The following is a 26,725-nucleotide window of genomic DNA, read 5'->3' as shown; positions in this document are numbered from 1 at the left end:
TACCCAACAAGTTATATCAAACCCTTCTGCATATATAAATGTGGCTCAACAGCAGAAGCGCGGACATTCATAGAGGGATTCAGAGAGGAACATCAGGACTAGGAAAGTTGAGGTAAAGTAACCGATACACACATATATTTATATATAGTATATTTATGGTTCTCAACAGAATAGTTATTAGCAGAAAATGGCTCAGTGGGGCTGACTTACTAAAACTGGAGATTGCAAAATCTGGTGCAGCTGTGCATGGTAGCCAATCAGCTTCTAACTTCAGTTTCTTTGATTAAGCTTTGACAAAAAAAAGCCTGGAAGCTGATTGATTACCATGCACATCTGCACCAGATTTTGCACTTTTAGTAAAGCAACCCCAGTTTGTTAATCAGGCAAAGCAGTGAATACGTGATTTGTGAGCATAGCCACCTCCATAGCAGCCCGTGTGTTTGGGGCTCTGGACAGAGGACTCAAGTTGGAGTGGGCAGGTTTAGCTTTTTAACCACTTTCAGACCGGACCATTTTGCTGGCTTAAGACCAGACCACTTTTTGCGATTCGGCACTGCGTCGCTTTAACTGACAATTTCGCGTTTGTGCGACGTGGCTCCCAAACAAAATCAACGTCCTTTTTTCCCCACAAATAGAGCTTTCTTTTGGTGGTATTTGATCACCCCTGCGTTTTTAATTTTTTGCACCATAAACAAAAATAGAGCGACAATTTTGAAAAAAATGCATTATTTGTTACTTTTTGTTATAATAAATATCCCCCAAAAATATATAAAAAAAAAAATTTTCCCGCAGTTTAGGCCGATACGTATTCTTCTACATATTTTTGGTAAAAAAAATTGCAATAAGCGATTATTGATTGGTTTGCGCAAAAGTTATAGCGTTTACAAAATAGGGGATAGTTTTATGGCATTTTTATTCATATTCTTTTTTTTACTAGTAATGGCGGCGATCAGCGATTTTTATTGTGACTGCGACATTATGGCGGACACATCGGACATTTTTGACACATTTTTGGGACCATTGTCATTTATACAGCAATCACTGTTATACAAATGCAGTGATTCCTGTGTAAATGACACTGGCAGTGAAGGGGTTAACCAGTGGGTGGCAGTGTAGGGGTTAAGTGTTCCTAGGGGTGTGTTACTAACTGTGGGGGGCTGGACTTTGTTTTAGTGAACACTGATCTCTGCTCCAATCACATGGAGCAGAGATCAGTGTCACTTGTTACAACGGCATCTCCTCGTTCAGCCGCCGCTTGAGACGATTGCGGGTATGCCCGCGGCGATCGATTCCCCGGGACTTGCGACCAGACTCACGGGGGTCCCGACCGGCATGCGAGTGGCATGAGTGATGGAAACCGGATGTACCTGTATGCCAATATGCCTGCCCGTGCCATTCTGCTGACGTTCATCGGCGTGCGCCGGTCGGGAAGTGGTTAAAGTATATCTGCCTCCGCTCTGTTAACCCGAGCTTGAAGTGATTCCAAAGGTTGGAGTTAAAAAAAACAAACACACGTTATACTTACCTGCTCTTTGTAATAGTTTTGTACAGAGCAGTCCTGATCCTCTTCCTTTTTGGTCCCCTGCCAATGGTCCTGGCTCCTCCCACAACCGAGTGCCCCTAATAGCAAGCTTGTAAATAGATATTGTCTATTTGCACGCAGGGCGTGGCTCGGCCCCGGCACCGCTCTCTCCTCATTGGCTCACTGGCTTCGAATTGATAGCAGCAGGAGCCAATGGTGCCTGCTGCTGTGTGAGCCAATGAGGAGAGGGAGAGCCGTCGCTCTCTTGCACATCTCGGTGGGGGGGGGGGGGGGTGTACGCACCTGGAAGGTTATTTACCTTAATGCATGGAATGCAAAACCTTCTGCTTTTAGAACCACTTTAAGGAGGACCAACTACTTTTCAGAAGATTAATCCACTTGGACTTGCATATGTTCATTTGACATGCAGGATGACAGGAACTTTTGTTTTCAGATTTGTTTTGCCTGTGAGGGGCTCACCGCCATTTGGGGTATGTGAGTTACTCCATTACCCAAAAACAGCACCCCAATACCTATCACTGGGCCAGTCCCAGTTAAAACAACAACCCTGGCCGTTGGTTGTCGGGGTCTGCGGGCGGGGGGCTTATTGGAATCCGGGAGCCCCCTTTAATAAGGGGGCCCCCAGATCCCGGCCCCCCACCCTATGTGAATGAGTATGGGGTAAAATGTACCCCTACCCAATCAGCTGTCAAAAAAAGTAAATAAAACACAACACATAAGGGTTAAAAATAATTTATTGCACAGCTCCGGGGGTCTTCTTCCATCTTGGAGGGGTCTTCTCGCCGGACTCCTCTGCTATCGTCTTCTCTTTTGCTAGCTCTTTTACTAGTGGAGGAGCCGGCTTTCTTCTTCGTCGCCGCTGCCATCTGGGGGTCTTCTTCTGACTTCGGGGGTCTTGTCCCCCTTTTCGGGGGTCTTGTCCCCCTCTTCGGTTCTTCTTGCCGGGCCTCCAGAGGATGTTGGGACTGTGACATCATAATGGGCGGGGACATCAAACGGCGATGTCCCTACATAAGTCGCCGCACGCCGTGCCCCTGTCATTGCGGCCAGAGACAGCGATGAGTCAACATCTGAAGAAGAGAAGAACAGAAGGCGGCGAAGACAGAGGTGACAGAAGACCGGGCCACTGCCAGTAAAAGAGCTGGAAGAAGGAGCGGAGGCCTGGCAAGAAGAACCGAAGAGGGGGGACAAGACCCCAGAAGAAGACCCCCGGACGGCGGCGGCGACGAAGAAGAAAGCCAGCAAGAAGATGCCCCAAGACGGAAGAAGACCCCCGGAGCTGTGCAATAAATTATTTTTAACCCTTGTGTGTTGTGTTTTATTAAAAAAAAATTCACAGGTGAATGGGTAGGGGTACATTGTACCCCATACTAATTCACATAGGGTGGGGGGCTGGGATCAGGGGGCCCACTTATTAAAGGGGGCTCCCGGATTCCGATAAGCCCCCCGCCCGCAGACCCTGACAACCAAAAGCCAGGGTTGTCAGAAAGAGGCCCTTGTCCTCATCAACATGGGGACAAGGTGCTCAGGAGAGGGGGGGGGGGGCGCTCGCTCATCCCCACCCCTTTTCCTGACCGGCCGGGTTGCGTGCTCGGATAAGGGTCTTATATGGACCTAGGGGGGGACCCCATCGCCGTTTTTTCGGCGTAGGACTTCCCCTTTAAGTCCATACCAGGTGACGGGGCCAGCAACGTCCTTCGCTAGTCCCGGCTACCTGGAGCCTCGTTCAAAATTAATGGACTTTCCTCCGTTTGTGGGCAAGTCCATTCATTTCAAAAGTACAGCAGATAGTCCGGCGGACTATACGGCGAACTATACGGCGGATAGTCGGACGGACCTAGTCTGCCGGAAAAGTCCTGTGTGTGGGCAGGTCCGCTCGTTCAGACAGTCCGGCGGACTTTACGGCGGTTTGTCCAGCGGAAGTCCGCCAGACTAAGTCCGCCGGATAGTCTGATCGTGTGTACGTGGCATAACACACAGAATGATGGGAACTTTTGTTTTCAGATTTGTTTTGCTTGTGAGGGGCTCACAGCTTATTGGGGTATATGATTTACTCCAGTATCCCAGAACAGCACCCCAATACCTATCACTGGGCCAGTCCCAGCTTTAAAAGTGAATGATTTTTACTGATATCGGGTATAATTGAGACATTTATTGATGGCCATTAATGTAAAAGAGATGTTTTTTTTTTAACGTTTGTTGTTCAATGTAAGGGGTATATTTAATTTATTACCAACATAAAGTAAAATCTTTTTGACTGATCATCAGTATAATATTAATCCTGGCTTTATCCATTAAGCCAACGCCTAACTTCAAGAGAAATAAAATGTATAAACACTTTGTCATAATATGGTGTAACAATCAACATACAAACATGGGTTAGGAAACATTTCTTGCTCTTGGTATTTCAATATACTCTAGACAACATTGTGTAGTAGGATTTTGGAAACTGACACATTGCTCCACAAACCGCAAAAAAAGAAGCTTTTCATCATCCTCTTTACTAATTTCCTAAAACCCCTTGTTTACAAACATGCTCCATTAGGTGGAAACTTAAAAAAATCAATACTTATGCCGCGTACACATGATCGGACTATACGGCAAACTTAGTGCGCCGGATAGTCTGATTGTGTGTACGAGGCATTAGCAACACTTACTGTATCTCGGCCCACACGCCAATTTTTTACACTTGAGTTCCACATCCCCTACCTCTCTACGAAGGGGTAGAGGATGGCAGATGAGTATCTATTAGCCAACTCCCAACTCTTACCCTTTAAAGAGGAAGTAAACCCTGATGAGTTTACTTCCTCTTTCATTCCCTGCAAAGGTAAAGCATAATGGACTACAATGCATCGCATAGTAGCCCATTATGTGTCACTTACCTGACACAGGAGCCAGCGAAGTCGCCACTGTCCCCTGTAGTCTGCCGCATCCATCTTGTTGGTGGGGTCTTGCAGCTCCGCCGCTGTCATTCGGCGAAGCCGCGATGACGTCACTCCCGCGCATGTGCACGGGAGTCGACACGCGCGGCAGCTCCATTCTTGAAAATGCCGCGCTCAGTGCGCCTGCACGCCGCTGTCTATGGCGCATGCGCCGTAGGCAACGGTGCCCGTTTTCGGGCAAATATCTCCTAAACCATATAGGTTTAGGAGATATTGCTTGGACCTACAGGTAAGCCTTAATCTAGGCTAACCTGTAGGTCAAAGTGGTTTGTAAGGGTTTACAACCACTTTAAGGACATACAATCTAAATTTCATATTCCATCTAGGGATATCTTCAACTACATACGGACTGAAACATTGCTATAACAACACTCTAATGCCCCGTAGACACGATCGGACTTTTCGACAACAAAACCGTGGATTTTTGTTCAAAGGATGTTGGCTCCAACTTGTCTTGCATACACACGGTCACACAAATATTGGCCAACAATTACCAACGTGGGAACGTTGTGATGTACAATATGTACGACGAGCCAAGAAAAAGGAAGTTCAATAGCCAGTGCGGCTCCTTCTGCTTGATTCCGAGTATGTTTGAACTTTTGTGAACTTTTGTGAACAAAGTTTTGTTGGCGGAAATTTTGAGAACCTGCTAGCCAACATCTGTTGGTGTAAAGTCTGACAACAGATGTTCGATGGAGAATACACACGGTTGGACTTTCCACCAACAAGCTCACATCCAACATTTGTTGTCAGAAAATCTGATTGTGTTTATGGGGCGTTAGCCTACCTCATCAGTCCCTTCTGCAGGGAATTTCCCTGTTCTACTCTAGCTTGCAGAATAGCTTGCAGAATAAAATTTAGCAAAACACCCCCAATGCTCCTTTGGGAACTATGTCAATCATTCTCGGAGGAACAATGGCCTGAGCACTGTCAGGCTGAACCCCCAGGCCAATTCTTTTTTCAGATTCTCAGAGAGATCTTTGCCATGAGGTGCCATGTTGATCTTCCTGTGACCAGTATGAGAGAGTGAGAGCGATAACACCAAATTTAACACACCTGCTCCCTATTCACACCTGAGACCTTGTAAGCCCTTGTACACATAGTCGGACATTCCGACAACAAAATCCGTCTGATTTTTTACGTCAGATTTTGTCCAAAACTGGTGTTGCATACACACGGTCGGACAAAGTTGGGAACGTGATGACGTGACTACGTTCGGGCTAGTAGCCAATAGCTTTGGTCTCCTAATTTGATCTGAGCATGTGTGGCACTTTTTCTGATCGGAACTCTCTACAAACAAAGTCAGATCGGATCATGTTGTCGGAAAATTTTATATCCAGCTCTCAAAGTTTGTTGGTTGGGCATTCTGACAGAAAAAGTCCCATGGAGCCCACACACGGTCGGATTATTCGACAACACGGTCCGATTGGACATTTTCCGTTGGAATTTCCAACCGTGTGTACAAGGGCTAACACTAACGAGTCACGTGACACCGGGGAGAGAAAATGGCTAATTGAACCCAATTTGGACATTTTCACTTAGGGGTGTACTCACTTTTGTTCCCAGTGGTTTAAACATTAATGGCTGTGTGTTGAGTTATTTTGAGGGGACAGCAAATTTACACTGTTATACAAGCTGTACACTCACTACTTTACATTGTAGCAAAGTGTCATTTGTTAATAGTGTTGTCACATGAAAAGATATAATAAAATATTTACAAAAATGTGAGGGGTGTACTCAATTTTGTGAGATACTGTCTATAAAAATATACATTTTTGCTAGAAAATTACTTAGAACCCCAAACATTATATTTCTTTTTAGTAGAGGCCCTAGAGAATAAAATGGTGGGTATTACAATTTTTTATCGTCACACAGTATTTGTGCAGAGGTTTTTCAAGTACAATTTTCTTGGAAACGATACATTTTAATGGATTTTTGTGCACACGAACACAATATATTACCCAAGTTATTGGTAAAATATAAAAGATGATATTATATCAAGTAAATAGATACCTAACATTTCACACTTGCATATGCTTGTGTAACGGCACCAAGCTACGGTACATAAAAATCTCTATAGGTGATGACGCTTTAAAACAGAAAAAAAGGGGGAAAAACTGCGCTAAGGTGAAACGTAAAAATCAATCGTATGTGATGCTCTTGAATAAGAAAAGTTTTGCTGCAGCTTAACTGTGTCACATAACTACAGGAAAACAAAATGAGAAATACTAAGCCGCGTTAACTTATATAAACATCAAATTGTGCAACAATTGAAAAATCGTGAACAGTTAATATCCTCTACACGTGAATTAGTGTACACTTGTGTCATAAATAACAAAATACATATATATAGATTATAAATGCAAATCACTCATTCCTTGCGGTATAGAGTCACATAACATATGCCTATAATAACATAGGCACTAAAAAAACTCTACACAAAACACACACCCAGTGTATGAAAAATAAGTCCAAGTGTATAAATCACAGGAGACTACTTTTTGTAGAATAACTGTGATCAAAAGTCCTCCACAAATAAAACATAAAGAATCAAAAAAGATCCATTGCTGGGTCTATTGCAATAGTGCTTGAGCCACCACTGAAACATAATTAAATTTGCCACTTACCAGAAGGGCATGACCCCCCACTACAGGGGGTCACAAAAGGCCTTTAGATATGAACACGTCTTCCAGCCTGGCGGGGTCCTTAGTGTTCTCCCTGTATCACCACTCCAAGTAAGGGTTGTAAAGTAAATACTCCCAGGGGTCTTTCTTATAGATCCAACAGGACTCTGGGTGGAGACATCAAGGCCATAAAAGAAAGATAGAACTCCAAATAGTGTAAAACCCTTTATTACCAGAGATAAAAAAGTAAAATTGCACTTACAGTGTATAAAAGATCAGAAAGTCTTGAGTTCGTTGCGCCGGCCAGATGCACACAGACAGACCCGTTCTCATGGAACTGTTACAAACACGAGGTGACGTTTAGCGTATCGCTCAGCCCTACGCGTTTCGTAACAAAATTGCGTCATCCAGGGGCACGAGCGGCACGCTGCGTCACCTCCATTTATATTGTCTCTAGCCCTCCAAGCCTCACTCTGGGCACCCGGCTATTCCCGCCAAAACCAAGCCTCATTCCTATGTCCAAATCTGATTTGTTGGGACCTCCCACCGGCCTTGATCTCACCAATGAAATTGGTGGACCAATCGGGGACTTGCTAAAGCCAGGTGACAGTTTAACCCCCCTAAAAAATGACCAATAGCCGGTGTTCTTAGTACCAGAAACAACTGCCATTGAATGGATGACCTGATGTAGAGACAATATAAATGGAGGTGACGCAGCGTGCCGCTCGTGCCCCTGGATGACGCAATTTTGTTGCGAAACGCGTAGGGATGAGCGATACGCTAAACGTCACCTCGTGTTTGTAACGGTTCCAGGAGAACGGGTCTGTCTGTGTGCGTCCGGCCGGCGCAACGGACTCAAGGCTTTCTGATCTTTTATACACTGTAAGTGCAATTTTACTTTTTTATCTCTGGTATTAAAGGGTTTTACACTATTTGGAGTTCTATCTTTCTTTTATGGCCTTGATGTCTCCACTCAGAGTCCTGTTGGATCTATAAGAAAGACCCCTGGGAGTATTTACTTTACAACCCTTACTTGGAGTGGTGATACAGGGAGAACACTAAGGACCCCGCCAGGCTGGAAGACGTGTTCATATCTAAAGGCCTTTTGTGACCCTCTGTAGTGGGGGGTCATGCCCTTCTGGTAAGCGGCAAATTTAATTATGTTTCAGTGGTGGCTCAAGCACTATTGCAATAGACCCAGCAATGGATCTTTTTTGATTCTTTGTGTTTTATTTGTGGAGGACTTTTGATCACAGTTATTCTACAAAAAGTAGTCTCCTGTGATTTATACACTTGGACTTATTTTTCATACACTGGGTGTGTGTTTTGTGTAGAGTTTTTTTAGTATCTATGTTATTATAGGCATATATTATGTGACTCTATACCGCAAGGAATGAGTGATTTGCATTTATAATCTATATATGTATTTTGTTATTTATGACCCAAGTGTACACTAATTCACGTGTAGAGGATATTAACTGTTCACGATTTTTCAATTGTTGCACAATTTGATGTTTATATAAGTTAGCGCGGCTTAGTATTTCTCATGACGCTTTAAAAACCTTTACAGGTTACCAGTTTAGCGTTACACAGGACATCTGGCGCTAGAATAATTGGGGGGACAGGGGCATTTTTAATTTTTTCCTTTTTCTTTTTTATTGTATTAAAAACTTTTTTTACACTGTCCCTTTATTTTTTTTATACATTTTATTGCTATCACAAGTAATGGACAACATTCCTTGTGATAGCAATAACCATGACAGGTCATATGTATGGATAAATCTGGGGTCTATTAGACCCCAGACGTCTCCTCTGACCTCCAAAGCATCTGATCAAACTGCATTGTGCCAAAAATCAGAACCACTAGAGGCCGATCTGTTGGAAGCCTAAACATTTACTGCTGCTCAGAGGCAATGCTGGAAGCAATTTACAGCATGCACACTTATTTTGGTAGCATCATTATTCATGTGGAATGTATGTTCATTGCTATAGAAACGTATTTTAATTTTTTTGACAAGTTGTTATGGGTAAAGTTCTGCTTTAAATATAAATGAACAAATGCAATGAGCAATAAAATTGCATTGCAACAAAATGTCAGGTACCATTTAAAAAAAAAAAATTATATATATATATATATATATATATATATATATATATATATACACAGTGGGTAACATAAGTATTGAACATGTTTTTTTAGGTAAATATATTTCTAAAGTGCTATTGACATTCAATTTTCATCACATGTTGGTAACAACCCATGCAATCCCTACATACAAGGAAACCAAAACAAATAAGTTCAGAAATTAAGTTATATGTACTAAAATGGAATGAAACAGGGAAAAGGTATTGAACACATGAAAAAAGGGAGGTGCAAAAAGACAAGACACCATCTGAAATCTATCAGTAATTAGAAAATAATCCTGCTCCTTGTTGGCAAATAATATCAGCTAGTTCAATCTCAACTGATGGCCTATAAAAAGGTGTCTCATTAGCAAGGTATCACACAAGAAATAACTCATGATGGGTAAAAGCAAAGGGCTCTCTCAAAACCTTTGCAACATTATTGTTGCCAAACATACTGATGGCATTGGTTGCAGAAGGATTTCTAAACTTCTCATTGTTTCAGTGAGCACTGTTAGGGCAATAATCCGGAAATGGAAAAAAGAACATAATTTCACCATAAACGGACCACGACCAGGTGCTCCTCATAAGATTTCTGACAGAGAAGTAAGAAGAAGAAGAATTATAGAAGAATTGTCTAAGGACCACTTGTAAAGAGTTTCAGAAAGATCTGGAATTAGCAGATACAATTGTTTCAAAGACAACAATAAGTAATGCACTCAACCGCCATGGCCTGTATGTACACTCACCACGCAAGACTCCATTACTGAAGAAAAAACATGTTGAAGCTTGTTTAAAGTTTGCTGCACAACATGTAAACAAGACTGTGATATATTGGGAGAATATAGTCTGGTCAGGGGAGACCAAAGTTGAACTCTTTGGATGCCAGAATACACACCATGTTTGGAGGTCAAATGGCACATCACCCCAAAAACACCTCCCATACCAACAGTGAAGTTTGGAGATGGGAACATTATGGCGTGGGGCTGTTTTTCACCATACGGTACTGGCAAATTTCATATCATTGAAGGAATGATGAATGTAAAACGGTACCAAGACATTCTTGATAAAAATGTGCTGCTATCTACCAGGATGATGAAGATTAAACAAGGGTGGACATCTCAGCAAGACAATGATCCCAAATACAAAGCCAAGGACACTCTCAATTAGTTTCAAAGAAAGAAAATAAAGTTGCTAGAATGGCTCAGCCAATCACCTGACTTGACTGCAATAGAAAATCCATGAAAAAGAACTGAAGATCGGAGTTCATAGAAGAGGCCCACTGAACCTTCAAGATATGAAGACTGTGTGGAAGAATGGACCAAAATCACACCTGAGCAACACATGCGACTAGTTTCTCCATACCGGAGGCATCTTGAAGCTGTCATTACCAACAAAGGATTTTGTACGAAGTATTAAATATATTTCAGTAATCGTGTTCAATACTTTTTTTACTGTCCCATTCCATTTTATTCAATATAACTTAATTTCTGAACTTCCCATTCCAAAACCATAGCCCTTAATATAAAGATAGCACCCACCCTCCATTTTCAGCTTTAACAGCTTCCTCTTTTTTGGAAAGGCTTTTCATGTTACATTGTAGTATGTAGGAATTTATGTGATCAGGTACCAATGTTGGGTGAAAAGATCTGACTGACCAACTCATCCCAAAGGATTTCAGTAGGGTTAAACTGTTAGTTCGCCTTTACAGAAAAAAAGAGCGGGAACTTCCTGGACCACTGGAGTGGCGAGGGACAGCAAAGCAACCATAGAGGGAATAATAGCGGGGACCTGGGGGTTGGGGGGATGTCTGTTGTTAATTTACCTTTAGATTTCTTCTGTAAAGGTGAACTAACCTTTTAATGTCAGGAAACTTGAATTCCTCCACACCATACTCATTAAACCATGACTTTATGGGGCTAGATTTTTTTCTGGGGGAGTCATATAAAGGATATATTTATACTTCTGCATAATATGCATCTAAGCCAAAAATGTTTTTGGTCGTTTTTGGCTGAATTAAGGATTGGTTTATAACAGGGTTCTCCAAACATTCTAAACAAAGGGCCAGATTATTGTCCTTCAGACATTAGAGGGGACTCTGGTTTTGTGGGCAGTGGGATTTAAAAAAAAAAAAGACATACCACCTTTGGTCAGTAGGGGAGGGAATGTGCCCTGTGATTGGTATTGAAAGAATAGTATGCCATTGCTAGTGTCATTGGGAGGAATAGTTCCCCATCGTTGGTGTCAGTGGGAGGAATGGTGCCCCAAGGGCTGGATAAGGGCAAGCAAAGGGCTGCATTCAGTTTGGAGATCGCTGATTTATACCCATGACAGTTTATTTTTCTTTCCCCGTCTATGCCCCAAATGTATCTTAATTTCTTGTCCTGTAGACACAACTTCAAGTGAAAGCAGTGATAGGAAAAATTGCCTCGTAGGTAGTCATCATTGGAAAAAGTGTCTCCACTGGAAGATTTCCACTTTATTTCTTTTCTGGTGACAACTCCAAATTTTGGATTCCCAGGCAAATTCAGCCACGGGCACATGGTCACCTGAGAAGGGGAAAATCTCCAGTGGGGACACAGACAGAAATGAACACCTTATATATTCTAAGCCTCCCCTACTCTAAAACTTCAAAAGGTTTTGGCTTTACATACATTTTAGGATACGTTTTTCAAAAGTTTGTAGTCATTGCCCTATTTTTCAAGTGGACCATAGAATATATTTTTGTTTTTATTCCTGTACATGACCAATAATAAGACTGAATTGTGAGCTTCTATATTTCTTTTTACAGCATTTTTTGGCCTCAAATCTATCCTGGAAAAATGAATAATTTTACAATGGTCTATCCAGTCTCTAATGCTACTCTTAAAGAAGAGACCACAATCCTCTGGACTTATTATAAATCTACCCTCTATTCAGAAGAGGGAGAAAGAATGGAACGTATAGAATTCCATCTTCGTATGTTCTCCCTGGTGATCTATTCTTTGGCTTTCCTACTAGGGACCACCGGGAATGGCCTGGTCATCTATTTTACCGCCTTTGTAATGGAACGGACTGTAAATGTTGTGTAGTTCCTTAATTTAGCCATTGCTGATTTTATCTTCACATTTTTCCTGCCATTGACCATTACCTATGCCTCTCTTGACTTTCACTGGCCTTTTGGAAAATTCATGTGCAAGCTGAACAGCACTATTCTATTCATCAATCTGTACACCAGCATCTTCCTGCTCACCATGATCAGCATTGATCGATTCATCTCCGTTGTGTTTCCTGTTTGGTGTCGGAATCATCGAACTCCTAAATTGGCCTATTTTGTAGCCATGGTAGTATGGATTCTAGCATTAATTTTCAGTGTACCTTATTTTATATTCCGAGATATAAACGATGCTGTAAAAGATAGTGTCAATTGCTATAATAACTTTCATGAGGATAAAAAAGTTGCCTATCCAAGGAACATGGCTACAGTAATTGTTCAATTTATTGTCAGCTTTTTTATTCCTTTCATCATAATCATCTCATGCTATTCAGTAATTCTTTTGCGTATCCAAAGAAATCACATGACCACATCGAGCAAGCCTTTCAAAGTTGTCCTAGCTGTTATCTTGTCATTCTTTGTCTGCTGGTTTCCCTACCACGTCTTCTCCTTTTTGGAGTTGTCTGCAAATTATGGTGTAGATGAGCACCTTTACTACATAACTTATGTTGGAAGACCTATTACCTCCAGTTTGGCTTTTATAAACAGTTGTATCAACCCCATTCTTTACGTCTTTATAGGTCGAGATTTCAAACAGAAATTCCATAGCTCCCTTCAGTCAATATTTGAGAAAGCTTTCTCAGAGGAATCTGCCCCTATAGACTCCAAGAGCAAAACCAAATCAAAGTCAAATCCCCAGCTGGTGTGAGACGTGACTACATTTATGGAACAATACATACTATGGTGACTTTATTGGCTTTGAGATGTTTTTTAGGATATGTTTGTGCTATAATATTGTTCCCAAGGCTTTGCTAGAATTTGTCAAATACTGAAACTGCCAATTGCTGAAAAAGATCATATCCTATCTCGGAATTCCATAACTACCATTTACTTTCATACCATCTTAACCACTTCAGCCCCGGACCAATAAACACCTTAAGGACCAGAGGTCTTTTTCCAATTTCGCACTGCGCTGCTTTAACTGGTAATTGCGCGGTCATGCAATATTGCACCCAAACGAAATTTGCGTCCTTTTCTTCCCACAAATAGAGCTTTCTTTTGATGGTATTTGATTGCCTCTGCGATTTTTTTTTTTTGCAATATAAATGGAAAAAGAGCGAAAATTTTGAAAAAAAAAGATATTTTCTTCTTTTTGTTATAAGAAAAATCGAATAAACTAAATTTTAGTCATACATTGAGGGCAAAATTTATTCAGCCACATGTCTTTAGTAAAAAAAATGTCAATAAGCATATATTTTTTGGTTTGCGCAAAAGTTATAGCGTCTACAAACTAGAGTACATTTTCTGGAATTTACACAGCTTTTAATTTATGACTGCCGATCTCATTTCTTGAGGTGCTAAAATGGCAGGGCAGTACAAATCCCCCCCAAATGACCCCATTTTGGAAAGTAGACACCCCAAGGAAATTGCTGATGGGTATGTTGAGCCCATTGAATATTTATTTTTTTTGTCCTAAGGGATTGAATAATGACACAAAAAAAAAAGAAAATTTTTTTTACAAAAAGTTGTCACTAAATGATATATTGCTCACACATGCCATAGTTATATGTGGAATTGCACCCCAAAATATATTCCGCTACTTCTCCCGAGTATGGGGATACCACATGTGTGGGACTTTTTGGGAGTCTAGTCGCGCACGGCACCCCGAAAACCAATCACCACCTTCAGGATTTCTAAGGGTGCAAATTTTTGATTTAACTCCTCACTACCTATCACAGTTTCGAAGGCCATAAAATGCCAAAATAGCACAAAACCCCCCAAAATGACCCCATTTTGGAAAGTAGACACCCCAAGCTATTTACTGAGAGGCATATTGAGTCCATGGAATATTTTATATTTTGCCACAAGTTGCGGGAATATTACAAACTTTTTTTTTTTTGCACAAAGTTGTCACTAAATGATATATTGCTCACACATGCTATGGGCATATGTGAAATGACACCCCAAAATACATTCTGCTGCTTCTCCTGAGTACGGGGATACCACATGTGTGGGACTTTTTGGGAGTCTAGTCGCGCACGGCACCCCGAAAACCAATCACCACCTTCAGGATTTCTAAGGGTGCAAATTTTTGATTTAACTCCTCACTACCTATCACAGTTTCGAAGGCCATAAAATGCCAAAATAGCACAAAACCCCCCCAAATGACCCCATTTTGGAAAGTAGATACCCCAAGCTATTTACTGAGAGGCATGTTGAGTCCATGGAATATTTTATATTTTGCCAAAAGTTGCGGGAAGATTACAAACTTTTTTTTTTTTTGCACAAAGTTGTCATTAAATGATATATTGCTCACACATGCTATGGGCAGAAGTCAAATTACACCCCAAAATAAATTCTGCTGCTTCTCCCGAGTACGGGGATACCACACATGGGGGACTTTTTGGGAGCCTAGCCACGTACGGGACCCCGAAAACCAAGCACTGCCTTCCGGATTTAAATATAAAATGCTACCAAAAAACCTGTTAGCGATGGCAGGGATCAGGCCTGACTCTGCGATCGCTGCAGTTATGTGTTTAGTGTTTTGTAAGTGACAGTGATCGATCGATACTGCACTTGGGTGGGCTGGGCAGAGGGGCAAAACGCAGGTGCTAGCAGGTATCTGGGCTGATCCCGCTAACAATGCGTTTTTTTGGAACCCTAAACTGCTGGGGACGCTAGTATAGATCTGATCAGATCAGATATTGATCTGTTCAGATTCTATAGCACTACGGGAGGTGTGTGCTTTGCGTGTGGGTGTTAGCGGTACTGGCACTAACCTAGCGCTGCCTGGGGTGACGCAGACCCTGACCCTAAAACCTAATTGATATCACCCGCCGGGTGATCAGGGGGTTAAACCTTTATTGGGTAATAAATGGTGGGTGCCCTGATGCTATAAAAAACAAACTAACCAGAGTCACCCGTAACACTTATACGGTGATCAGTGGTGAAAGGGTTAACTAGGGGCAATCAGGGGGTTCAAATTTTTAGGGGGGGGTTTGTGTGCCTGTGTGTACCTACATGTCAGTGTAGTGTTGGTGCACACTTACTTTTAGTCTTCTCCTCGTAGTCCGGTCAAAAAGACCGCCCCGAGGAGAATGACATCACTTCCTCCTTCCTGTGTAAACAATACACAGTGGGAGGAAGCTTCTCATTGGCCAGGAGCGATCCAGAGGGGGTGGCCGAAAACGAACGGTCATCCCCTCATCACGGAGCGCTCCTGGAGGGAACCGGACCGTTGTATCCAACGGGAGGGGGTCCGATTGGACCCCCCACCCGCTGGAAGGCAATCACGTACATCTACGTGATTGTGCCTGCCTGTGCCATTGTGCTGACGTACATTGGCAATACGGCGGTCCTGAAGTGGTTAATTAAAAACAGCTAACAAACAACTGAGATTATCAATACATACATACTTTTATTCATGTCAATTTCTAAGAGAAAATGTTAGGAGGTTGAATCCAGGCAAACAGATAACATACTTCAAAAGGAGCAGACTTTTGCCCCGCACACACGAGCGAAATTTCCATCAGAAAAAACTTGGATGGTTTTTCCGATGGAATTCCGCTCAAGCTTGTCTTGCATAAACACGGTCACACAAAAGTTCTCTGAACTTTCGACCGTCAAGAACGTGGGGATGTACAACACTACGATGAGCCGAGAAAATGAAGTTCGATACTTCCGAGTATGCGTCGAATTGTTTCTGAGCATGCGTAGGAATTTTGCGTGACGGAATTAGTACAGACGTTCAGAATTTCTGATCGGAACTTTTTCCAACCAAAAAATAGAGAACACGCTCTCAATCTTTCCCGGGATTTCCGACCAAAAGCTCACATCGGAGTTTTGCTGGCGGAATTTCCGCTTGTGTGTACAGAGGGCTTTAGAGGTCTTGTCCCTACCCAGCCTTGTGACTGGACAGTGAACAGAGCAGCAGTAAACTGATGAGTCACTCTTCTTTCTCCACCTATCACCATGTTCCTTGTTAGAACATGAGCACGACGGTTTAGCTCCTTGTATCATATCTTCAATTTCCAGTCTGAGCTCTGCTATATAAAGGATTGCAAGATTCTGATGCCAAATCAGGTTTCAGGTGCTTGAGTAAAAAAAAAAAAAAAAAGTAATGATGTATTATTAAATATAATATATTATTAAATATAATATAATTTTTGTCTTTTATGACTAGCCATATTTAAGCTTTAAAATAAATAAAGTTATCAAAGATATATTTAATAAACTAAGATTCCTTCTTTTCAGTTTGTATTACTGTAATAAGATGCTACAAGCTGCATTCCATATCCACCTAACCTGTACATAGACAAATACAAAGGAGCCATTGGTGACCTCGTTCTAAAAAGGCTTTTCTTTACATGTCATTGCCCTCTCCTCCTTTGGGAGTGCCTAATTACGCTCTGTGCTGGTCCAGCTCCTCTGTCCCTCCCCTCTCCTCCCTACATAATCTTTTATGCTGCAGTCAGGAGAGGAGTGAATGAGAATACTATAGACTGTCACTTAAGTCTGCTGTCACATTCAAGATGGTGGCATCCAGCAGCCATATCAGGGCTTTTGGACTTCTACACAATTTACAGGTAAATAAAATGCATAAAATATGTTAAATGCATGTATATTCTTATAGGAAGGTTTTGTTGATCTGTGTGGTCTAGCAACAGGGACTCTTTTAAGCTGGGTTCACACTTATGCAAATTGAATGTGGGTTTCCCCACATCCAATTCACATAGCAGTAGAATGCGACTGGCTCTACGGAGCCAGTTCACCTATCCCTGGGGCGTCTGTGGAGCGCACTGAACAGCTGTGCGTTTTTGCCTCAGTTTCAGGGCTGAATTCAGGCAAAGATTCTGCCCTGATTTGTCCCTGAAATGGAGAACAGGTACGGACAGCGTCACTGTGTAATCCACGGCCGGTTTAGGCAAATTCGAAAGCCGCGGGACACCCTTTAAAAGTCGGTGGGAGAAATAAAAAGTGCTAATTTTAAAGGCTTATATGAATGGTATTGTCATAAAAAGTGTTTAAGGACCTGGGTCCTTGTTAAAGGGGGGCTTCCAGATTCCGATAAGCCCCCCGCCCGTGGACCCCCACAATCACTGGGCAAGGGTTGTGGTGATGAGGCCCTTCTCCCCATCAACATGGGGACAAGGTGCTTTGGGGGGCTACCCCAAAGCACCCTCCCACTGTTGAGGGCATGTGGCCTGGTATGGTTCGGGGGGGGGGCGCTCGCTCGCCCCCCCCTCTTTTCCTGTGGCCTGCCAGGTTGCGTGCTCGGATAAGGGTCTGGTGTGGATTTTTGGGGGGGACCCCACGCCATTATTTTAAAATTTTGGTGCGGGGTTCCCCTTAAAATCCATACCAGACCTCCAGGTCACTTTAAGCATTATTAAAATCACTGCTCCTGAAAAAACTGCAGTTTTTAAAACTTTTTTTTGCATTGCTACAGGTCCCCAGACACTTTTTATGACAATACCATGCGTATAAGCCTTTAAAATTAGCACTTTTGATTATTCATGTTCGTGTCCCATAGACTTTAACGGTGTTCGGGTGTTTGAACAAATTTTTTGCCTGTTCGCATTTTCTGGTGTGAACCGAACGGGGGGGTGTTCGGCTCACCCCTAGTTCTGAGGTTGAGGATAACAGAAACATGAGCCTAGAGAGAGGGAGGAACACTGGTAGTTTTACCGTGACTTAGTTTTAAATGACTTTTTTTCCTTTAGAAATGTCATTTTGCTGTCAATGACAGCTGATCACATGATCTAAACAAAAGCTCGGTAATCATGCTGACAGCGTGAGGAGAAAAAAAAGCCAAACACCGGCTTATTTACAAGGGACATCGGTCCCGAAGAGGGAGAGGCAATTCTGCCTCATCTGTGCCCACCACTACCCCCTGCCATTGCCATTGCCAACTGCCATTGCCACCTGCCAGTCCCCATAGTGACCACCAGTGCCACCTAGCAATGGCCATGAGTGCCACCTATCAATGCCCACAAGTGGTGCCAATCAGTGCCACCTAGCAGTGCTGCCTATCAGTGTCACCAATCAGTGTCGATCAGTGCCCATCACTGCCACCCATCAGTGCCCATCACTGCCACTCATTGGTGCCTATCAGTGCCGCCTACATTAATGAAGGAGAAAAATTACCTGTTTGTAAAATTTTATAACAAATTATAAAAATATATAAAATGTTTTTAAAAAAAATTCTTTCTTCGGTCTTTTAAAATTATTTTAACAAAAAATAAAAAACGCAGAGGTGATCAAATACCACCAAAAGAAATCTCTATTTGTGGGGAAAAAAATGTATTTCATTTGGGTACAGCGTTGTATGACTGCACAATTGTCGTTCAAAGTGCATCAGCTCTGAAAGCTGAAAATTGGTCTGGACAGTTGGGGGGTTTAAGTGCTCGGTAAGCAAGTGGATAAAACATATATCCATCACCATTTGTAAGCTCCAGTGGGCAGAGTGAAACATGTTGGGGGCATGGCCTGGCAGGGGTCTAGGCTGAGACTGCCACTGTCATTGTTTGGAGGGGGACGGGCTCCTTCCCGGCCAGCACTCACAGCAGTTGGCACAGGACTACATTTCCTAGCAGCCTGAGTGGCTCACATACATACCATGGGCTTGTCTCATCTGTCCTAAGAGACTGCCACTATAACTGATTGGTCCTTGTACAGACTAAGAGAGACCCTGCCGAGCAGGAAGCTACCACTGCAGTATACTCCAAAAAATCTTCACATCACATTGTTTCCTTTCAATCAACTTTATTGTCCTTGACACACAATGCTTCCACTGGATGCCATGCCTTTTTTTAAGGCTCTTCACTGTGATTAAGGGCTTAGTAATGGAGGCAAAAGGTGTAGGCTAATAGCAAAGCAAGCCAGGAGGTTAGAAATGGTTAATGGTGTTGCTGATGTGTCTTGCTGAATGTACCCCAGTGTGAGCAACTCCTATTATATTCATCTGAGCAATAAAAGTGTGTAGGACACCCTGACACGTATTGGTGAGCAGACTGGATCCTTCAAACACTTTAGATCCACCACCATGGGCAAGAGATTACCTGGCTGGATATAAAATGAGGCAGGTCTGCATATTACGTTTTGGTAGTGCATAGTTGCCAACATTGTAAAAAAAAAATTTGGGACACCTTTTTGGCAGTAGGCGGAGTTGTGTTATAATTAGGGGGCGGGGGATGCAGTTATAGGTGTGGCATAGGAAAAGGATAAAATGCGGCTTACATGGGGCGTTGCTCAAAGGGATGTGGTTAGTGTCTGAGATGAATGCAGGATGGAGAGGGAAAGGGAAAGGGAAAGGGGGGGATGGAGGGACAGATCCTACACCACAATAGCAATGTGTTTTCCACAGTTTGATAATCAGCAGATAAAGATACTCCAAATACCTGGTGTTAGCGCTTCAATCATCCCGGCACCATGATTGTTATTGTGTCCGGATGATTAAAGCGCATTATTTCTATTATTACATTGTAATATGAAATTAAATCATTCAACTCACCATAATGCAGAATCAGTGGGAGCCATGAGCGCGTCACTAGCCACGTTGCCTGCCACCAGATGCCATCAGGTGCCCCCAGCAGAGTCCCTCCTTACATCTGTGTCCATCACAGCAGCCTTCCTTACATCTGATGTCTCCATCAGTCCTCCTAATATCTGGTGCCCCTCTGACATCCAGACTCTGACTGCGCCCCTCTGACATCCAGACTCTGACTGTGCCCTCTGAAATCCAGACTCTGGCGGCACCCCTCTGACATCCAGACTCTGACTGCGCCCCTCTGACATCCAGACTCTGACTGTGCCCCCCTGACATTCAGACTCTGACTGCGCCCCTCTGACATCCAGACTCTGACTGCACCCCCCTGACATCCAGACTCTGACTGCACCCCTCTGACATCCAGACTCTGACGGCGCCCCACCCTGACATCCAGACTCTGACTGCCCCCCTCTGACATCCAGACTCTGACTGCGCCCCTCTAACATCCAGACTCTGACTGCCCCCCTCTGACATCCAGACTCTGACTGCGCCCCTCTGACATCCAGACTCTGACTGCCCCCCTCTGACATCCAGACTCTGACTGCGCCCCTCTGACATCCAGACTCTGACTGGCCCCTCTGACATCCAGACTCTGACTGTGCCCCTCTGACATCCAGATTCTGTCTGGCTACTCTGACATCCAGACTCTTACTGCGCCCCTCTGACATCCAGACTCTTACTGCGCCCCTCTGACATCCAGACTCTGACTGTGCCCCTCTGACATCCAGACTCTGACTGCTCCCCTCTGACATCCAGACTCTGACTGTGCCCCTCTAACATCCAGACTCTGACTGTGCCCCTCTAACATCCAGACTCTGACTGCGCCCCTCTGACATCCAGACTCTGACTGCACCCCTCTGACATCCAGACTCACTGGCCCCCGACATCCAGACTCTGACTGTGCCCCTCTGACATCCAGACAGACTGGCCCCCGACATCCAGACAGACTGACCCCCCACACCCAGACAGACTGGCCCCCCCCCGACATACACAGACTGGCCCCCAACATGCAGACTGGCCCCTGACATACACAGACTGGCCCCTGACATACACAGACTGGCCCCCGACATCCACAGACTGGCCCCAACAACCAGACTGGCCCCTGACATCCACAGACTGGCCCCGACATACCACTGGCCTCCAACATACACAGACTGGCCCCCGACATACACAGACTGGCCCCCGACATACCACTGGCCCCCGACAGCCACAAACTAGCCCCCGACATCCACAGACTGGCCCCCGACATACCACTGGCCCCCGACATCCACAGACTAGCCCCCGACATCCAGACTGGCCCCCGACATACACAGGCTGTCCCCCGACATCCAGACTGGCCCCCGACAGCCAGACTGGCCCCCAACATACACAAACTGGCCCCCGACTAACAGACTAGCCCCCGTCATATCACTGGCCCCTGACGGGACAAACCGAATTTCCCGGGGACAAAATTAATTTGGCACAAATGTCCTAATCCTGGGAATTTCGGGACCGTTGGCAACTAGTGTCAGGCTGATGTTTGATATGTACAGTATATTTTGTGCAACTGAATAAATTGCACAAGTCGCAGACATGAGCGAAATTAAAGAGTAACTCCGCTTTTGTTAAGAAAATTTCCCTCTGGGTGATCTATGTACATTATCAGGATTTTAACAAACTTTGTTGCAGACTCCTACGTTTTGTTATTCTGAAGAAATCCCTGTGTGTTCCTCTGTACTCTTGTGGAAAAGTGAGACTAATGGGAGTGTTATCATAATTATCAATCAGTTGTGCACCAGCAAGGCTCTAATGAGGAAAGCTGCTGGGTCTGCATCCCTTTAGACCTGTTCCTATTGGAAGTATCTCGCCAAAAATGACATTTTTGTTGTAGGGGATGCCTGAAATCTGAATCTTAGGGCAGACATCTGGGACAATCAGTGAGCCAATCACACAAGCAAGACATTATGTTTCTAGGGGGCGTTCTGTACACATTGTGTGTACAGGACACCTCCAGGTAGCCATATTGAATTTACAGAAAAGGTCCCCCCCCCCCAAAAAAAAAAAAAATGGCAAAATTTGGCTATATTTTTGCCATTTTGAGCAAATGCTTTGAAGCCAATTTAAAGGCGTTGTAAAGGCAGAAGTTTTTTTTATCTTAATGCATTCTATGCATTAAGATAAAACACCTTCTGTGTGTAGCATCCTCCCCAGCACCCCCCAATTACCTAGCTGAGCTCCTTCTTTCTCCAGCAATGCCCACAATCCCCTCAGCCATCCAGTACACTCCTGCTGATTGGCTAAGACAGAGCAGTGGTGCCATTGGCTCCTGTGGCTGTCAATCAAAGTCAGGTAGCCAATCAGGGCTCCGTGTCTGAATGGATACACAGACCTATGACTCAGCTCCAGTGCCACCATAGGAAGCTGCTGGCTGTGAAGGCACTCGATAGGAGGGAGGGGCCATGAGCAGCAAAGAGGGACCCGAGAAGAGAAGGATCCAGGCTGCTCTGTGCAAAACCATTTGCACAGAGGAGGTAAGTATAACATGTTTGTTATTTAAAAAAATAAAAATAAATGAGCCTTTACAATCACTTTAACCACTTCAGACCCGGACCATTTTGCTGGCCAAAGACCAGACCACTTTTTGCGATTCGAGACTGCGTCTTTAACTGACAACTGCGCGGTTAGGCTCCCAAACAAAATTTATGTCCTTTTTTCCCCCACAAATAGAGCTTTCTTTTGGTGGTATTTGATCACCCCTGCGGCTTTTATAAAACAGAGCGACAATTTTGAAAGAAACGCATTATTTTTATACTTTTTGTTATAATAAATATCCCTCAAAAATATATATAAAAACATTTTTTTCCCTCAGTTTAGGCCGATACGTATTCTTCTACATATTTTTGGTAAAAAAAATCACAATAAGCGATTATTGATTGGTTTGCGCAAAAGTTATAGCGTTTACAAAATAGGAGATAGTTTTATGGCATTTTTATTAATCATTTTTTTTTTACTAGTAATGGCGGCGATCAGCGATTTTTATTGTGACTGCGACATTATGGCGGACACATCGGACAATTTGACACATTTTTGTGACCATTGTCCTTTATACAGCAATCACTGCTATACAAATGCAGTGATTCCTGTGTAAATGACACTGGCAGTGAAGGGGTTAACCGGTGGGTGGCTGTGTAGGGGTTAAGTGTTCCTAGGGGTGTGTTACTAACTGTTGGGGGACTGGGCTTTCTTTTAGTGAACACTGATCTCTACACCAATCACATGGAGCAGAGATCAGCGTCACTTGTTGCTAGGCAGAACGGGGAGATGCTGTTTACAAACGGCATCTCCCAGTTCAGCCGCTCCGTGAGACGATCGCGGGTATGCCCGCAGCGATTGAGTCCGCGAGACCCGCGACCGGACTCACAGGGGTCCCGACCAGCACGCGAGCACGCCGGCGGCGGCTCGCTCGCGATGGCAGGGGGGCATTTAATATTGGACATATCTGTACGCCAATATGCCTGCCCGTGCCATTCTGCCAACGTACATCGGCGTGCACCAGTCGGGAAGTGGTTAAGATATAAAATGATAACTCAAGTGCATATATACCTAAAAAATAAACTGCTCTCGTTTGCTTCATTTTGCTCATGTATATAAGCAAATGAAAGTGTTTGTTACATCTGTTTAATAAGTGCCAAAAATATCTGTTGATCCGAAGGGTAGCTCCACTTTCGTAGGGGAAAAAAAAATAGGGAATAAAAAAATAATAATATAAAGCATACAATTGCGACACAAGTCATATTGTAGTTGAATGTTATTAAAAATGACCTTTCCTTTTCGATCTGCAGCCACTGTAATTTTCTGAAAATGCATTGCTACCTGGAGTTGTTCTGTACACAGAATGTGTACTGACCACTCTCCAGAAACATCATTTCCAGCTTGTGTGATTGGCTCACCAATTTTCCCGGAAGTCTGTACTAAGATACAAGTCAGTTTTCAGGCATCTCCTGCAACAAAAATTTTATTTTTGGTGAGATACTCCCAATAGGAACATGTCTAAGGGGATGCAGGCCCAGCAGCTTTCCTCATTAGTGCTCTGCAGCTGCACAGCTGACTGATAACTATGTAACCACTCTCATTAGACCTACTCAGCCCAGGGGCACAGAGCAACACACAGGGATTTCTTCAGAATAGCAACAGGTAGGTTTCTGCAGCAAAGATTGTTATAATCCCTGCAATGTACAGAGATCACCCAGAGGGGAATGCTTTTTTCTCAACAAAAGTGGAGTTACTCTTTAAGACAATATCATCTGGGAGCTGATTGGTTTCTATGCAGAGCTGCACCGGATGTTGCACTCTCTAATTTTAGTAATTTAACCCCATAGACTAACATGGAGAGGCACTTAGAGGCAGAAAAAAAAAACTGCCAGACGCCTCTAACAGCCACATTAAAAACATCCATTGTGCATAAGGCCTGAGGGTGAAATATCTCATTATTCTAATGTGTTCTTTTTTTTCAAACAGAAACACAAACTTGCTGCAAGAACAGAGTGTGATTTACAGGAAAACGTTGTCTTCATCTGGTCTTCTTGTAAATAAGGGTGTGTAGCACCCCCTAGAGTGCTAGAGTTAGGATATTTTGGTGTTAGCGTAGGGAAATTGTCTGGCTTGCTTGGCAGCTAAGCCTGTGTGTTATTCTGGGTCAGGGATTGAGTGACTCAGGTAGGCTGGATGACTCAGCAGCAGCTTCTCTGGTGAACCCCTCCCTGCTTGCTGGAAACTTGGAGAAGGTTTCGGAAGCAGTTGGGAGAGGTCTAGGAGGAGCTAGCTGGAGTATTCTGAGGGTCCTGACCAATCCCCAACAGAAAGATTGGCAGGGGGCAGGCCCCATCAAATACTCAGAGTCAGCCCAGCAGGGGTAGTGTGGAGTTCGGTTAGGAAATGGAGATGGAGTGTTAGGTTGTCGGAGGCCTTTAAGAGTAGCTCCCCAGTCTGGGGGGGTGGACTTAGGCCTGGGCTCGGACCCCTCTTCATGACGCATGGGGATCCTGATTAGGAGGCATGGGGGCAAGGAGAGGACAGCAAGAGGGCACTGCAAATCTCCAGGGACAAAGACAGCCAGGAGGGCTGGTGAGTGGTGCAGTCAGAAGACAGATAGGCATGCCTGAAAGGGCTGTGTGCAAGCAGTCTGGGATGGATGCCAAGTTAGTCTGTGAGGACTATGGAGAAGTAGCCAGGAGGGATAGTAAAATGGGCAGCTGCAACCAGGTTGGCTGGCAGTGTATGGAGAAGTGGTACTGGGAGCAGTAGCCATAGGAAAGGACATCAAAGACCCTTCTTTTTGCTACATCAAAGTGGCCCGTGGTCCCTGCCTGCAAAGGCCATTTGATATGGTCTAATCTGCTCTTGTCAGACTATCCTCAAAGTGCTAGCTGGTCCTGCAAGCTGTAGTTTTACAACCAAGTCTGTGCTGGAGATAGAAGAAGAGGAGTGTGTATATACCGGATGTACACTCCTCATCATGGAGGAGTGGAAGAGGACTCCAGTGGCAATCTGTGAAGCTCTGGTGAACTCCATGCCCAAGAGGGTTAAGGCAGTGCTGAAAAATAATGGTGGCCACACAAAATATTGACACTTTGGGCCCAATTTGGACATTTTCACTTAGGGGTGTACTCACTTTTGTTGCCAGCGGTTTAGACATGAATGGCTCTATGTTGAGTTATTTTGAGGGGACAGCAAATTTACACTGTTAGGGCCGGTTCACACAGCGATGCGAGGCGAGGCGACACGGCTCGCCTCGCCTCGCTCCCGCAAGTCGCCCCCGTTCAGTACTATGGAACCGTTCTGAGAGGAGCGACTCGAGTCGCTCCGACTCAGAAAAAAGGTTCCTGTACTACTTCTGGGCGACTTCGGGGGCGACTTGCATTGACTTCTATACAGAAGTCCTCTGCAAGTCGCCGCTGAGATCCCCGCAGGTCGCGGCGAGGCAAGTCGGAGACGCCTCGCCGCGCCTCGCTGTGTGAACCGGCCCTTATACAAGCTGTACACTCACTACTTTACATTGTAGCAAAGTGTCATTTCTTCAGTGTTGTCACATGAAAAGATAGATTAAAATATTTACAAAAATGTGAGGGGTGTACTCACTTTTGTGAGATACTGTATATAGGTTGTGTCCTTGAAGAGCTTCTACAGATCAAGCGGGCATCCCATAATAACCCCATCCGAGTTTAATTACCCTAAATAAAAATAAATAAAAAACAAAGCTGCAAGGACTGCTTCTTGTCTCAGGAGTGATTGAGAAATTCATGTGCCTGACTGCGTAGGGTGGGAGAGAACCAACATCTACCAGTGGCTCCTGCGGGGGTGGCACTACACGTGCATGGCTATCTGATGTGTAGATGTGTAGATGGGGTTTGTACCTTTTAATAAGTAGTCAGGAAGAGGTTTCATGTTCTACGTGCACAGACTCTGATAACACAGGGTGTGCACTGATCAAGAAGATTTAAAAACAAAAATGTTTCCTTTTTCTCCATATCAATTAGTATTCATCTATATGGGTCTCAACAAAAACATGGACAGGGGGCTTACCAAGATACTTCTGAAAGAAACGGCAGGATCAGTTAAAGTGTCTCTAAAGTCTGTATCATTTTTGATAGAGTAAGGGCCCCTTCACACTTCCTTCAACATCAACACTCATTAAAGCCCCTAACGCTTCAACATGCCTTTTGGATGTGTTTTTGATGCTTTGGTGATGCTTCTATGATGCCTTTATGAAGC

The 26,725-nt window shown here is 43.9% G+C and overlaps 1 protein-coding gene and 1 pseudogene across 1 annotated transcript in view; both read left to right on the top strand.

The window, feature by feature from the left end:
- Positions 1-38: 38 nt before the first annotated feature.
- On the top strand, positions 39-13,169 carry LOC143933752 (chemerin-like receptor 1; annotated as a pseudogene).
- The window catches only part of LOC143933753 (chemerin-like receptor 1), a 445,780-nt gene continuing 427,286 nt past the window's right edge, over positions 8,232-26,725 (top strand). The window contains exon 1 of the mRNA XM_077456749.1: positions 8,232-8,250. The gene's annotated coding sequence lies outside the window, so the exon portion shown is untranslated. The remainder of the gene's footprint in view (positions 8,251-26,725) is intronic.

This window comes from Lithobates pipiens, unplaced genomic scaffold, assembly GCF_037356315.1.
Source record: "Lithobates pipiens isolate NorthernLeopardFrog02 unplaced genomic scaffold, aLitPip1_a1.2 Scaffold_27, whole genome shotgun sequence".
In the NCBI taxonomy this organism is placed as follows: Eukaryota; Metazoa; Chordata; class Amphibia; order Anura; family Ranidae; genus Lithobates; species Lithobates pipiens.
This window is presented reverse-complemented; position numbering and strand designations above follow the sequence as displayed.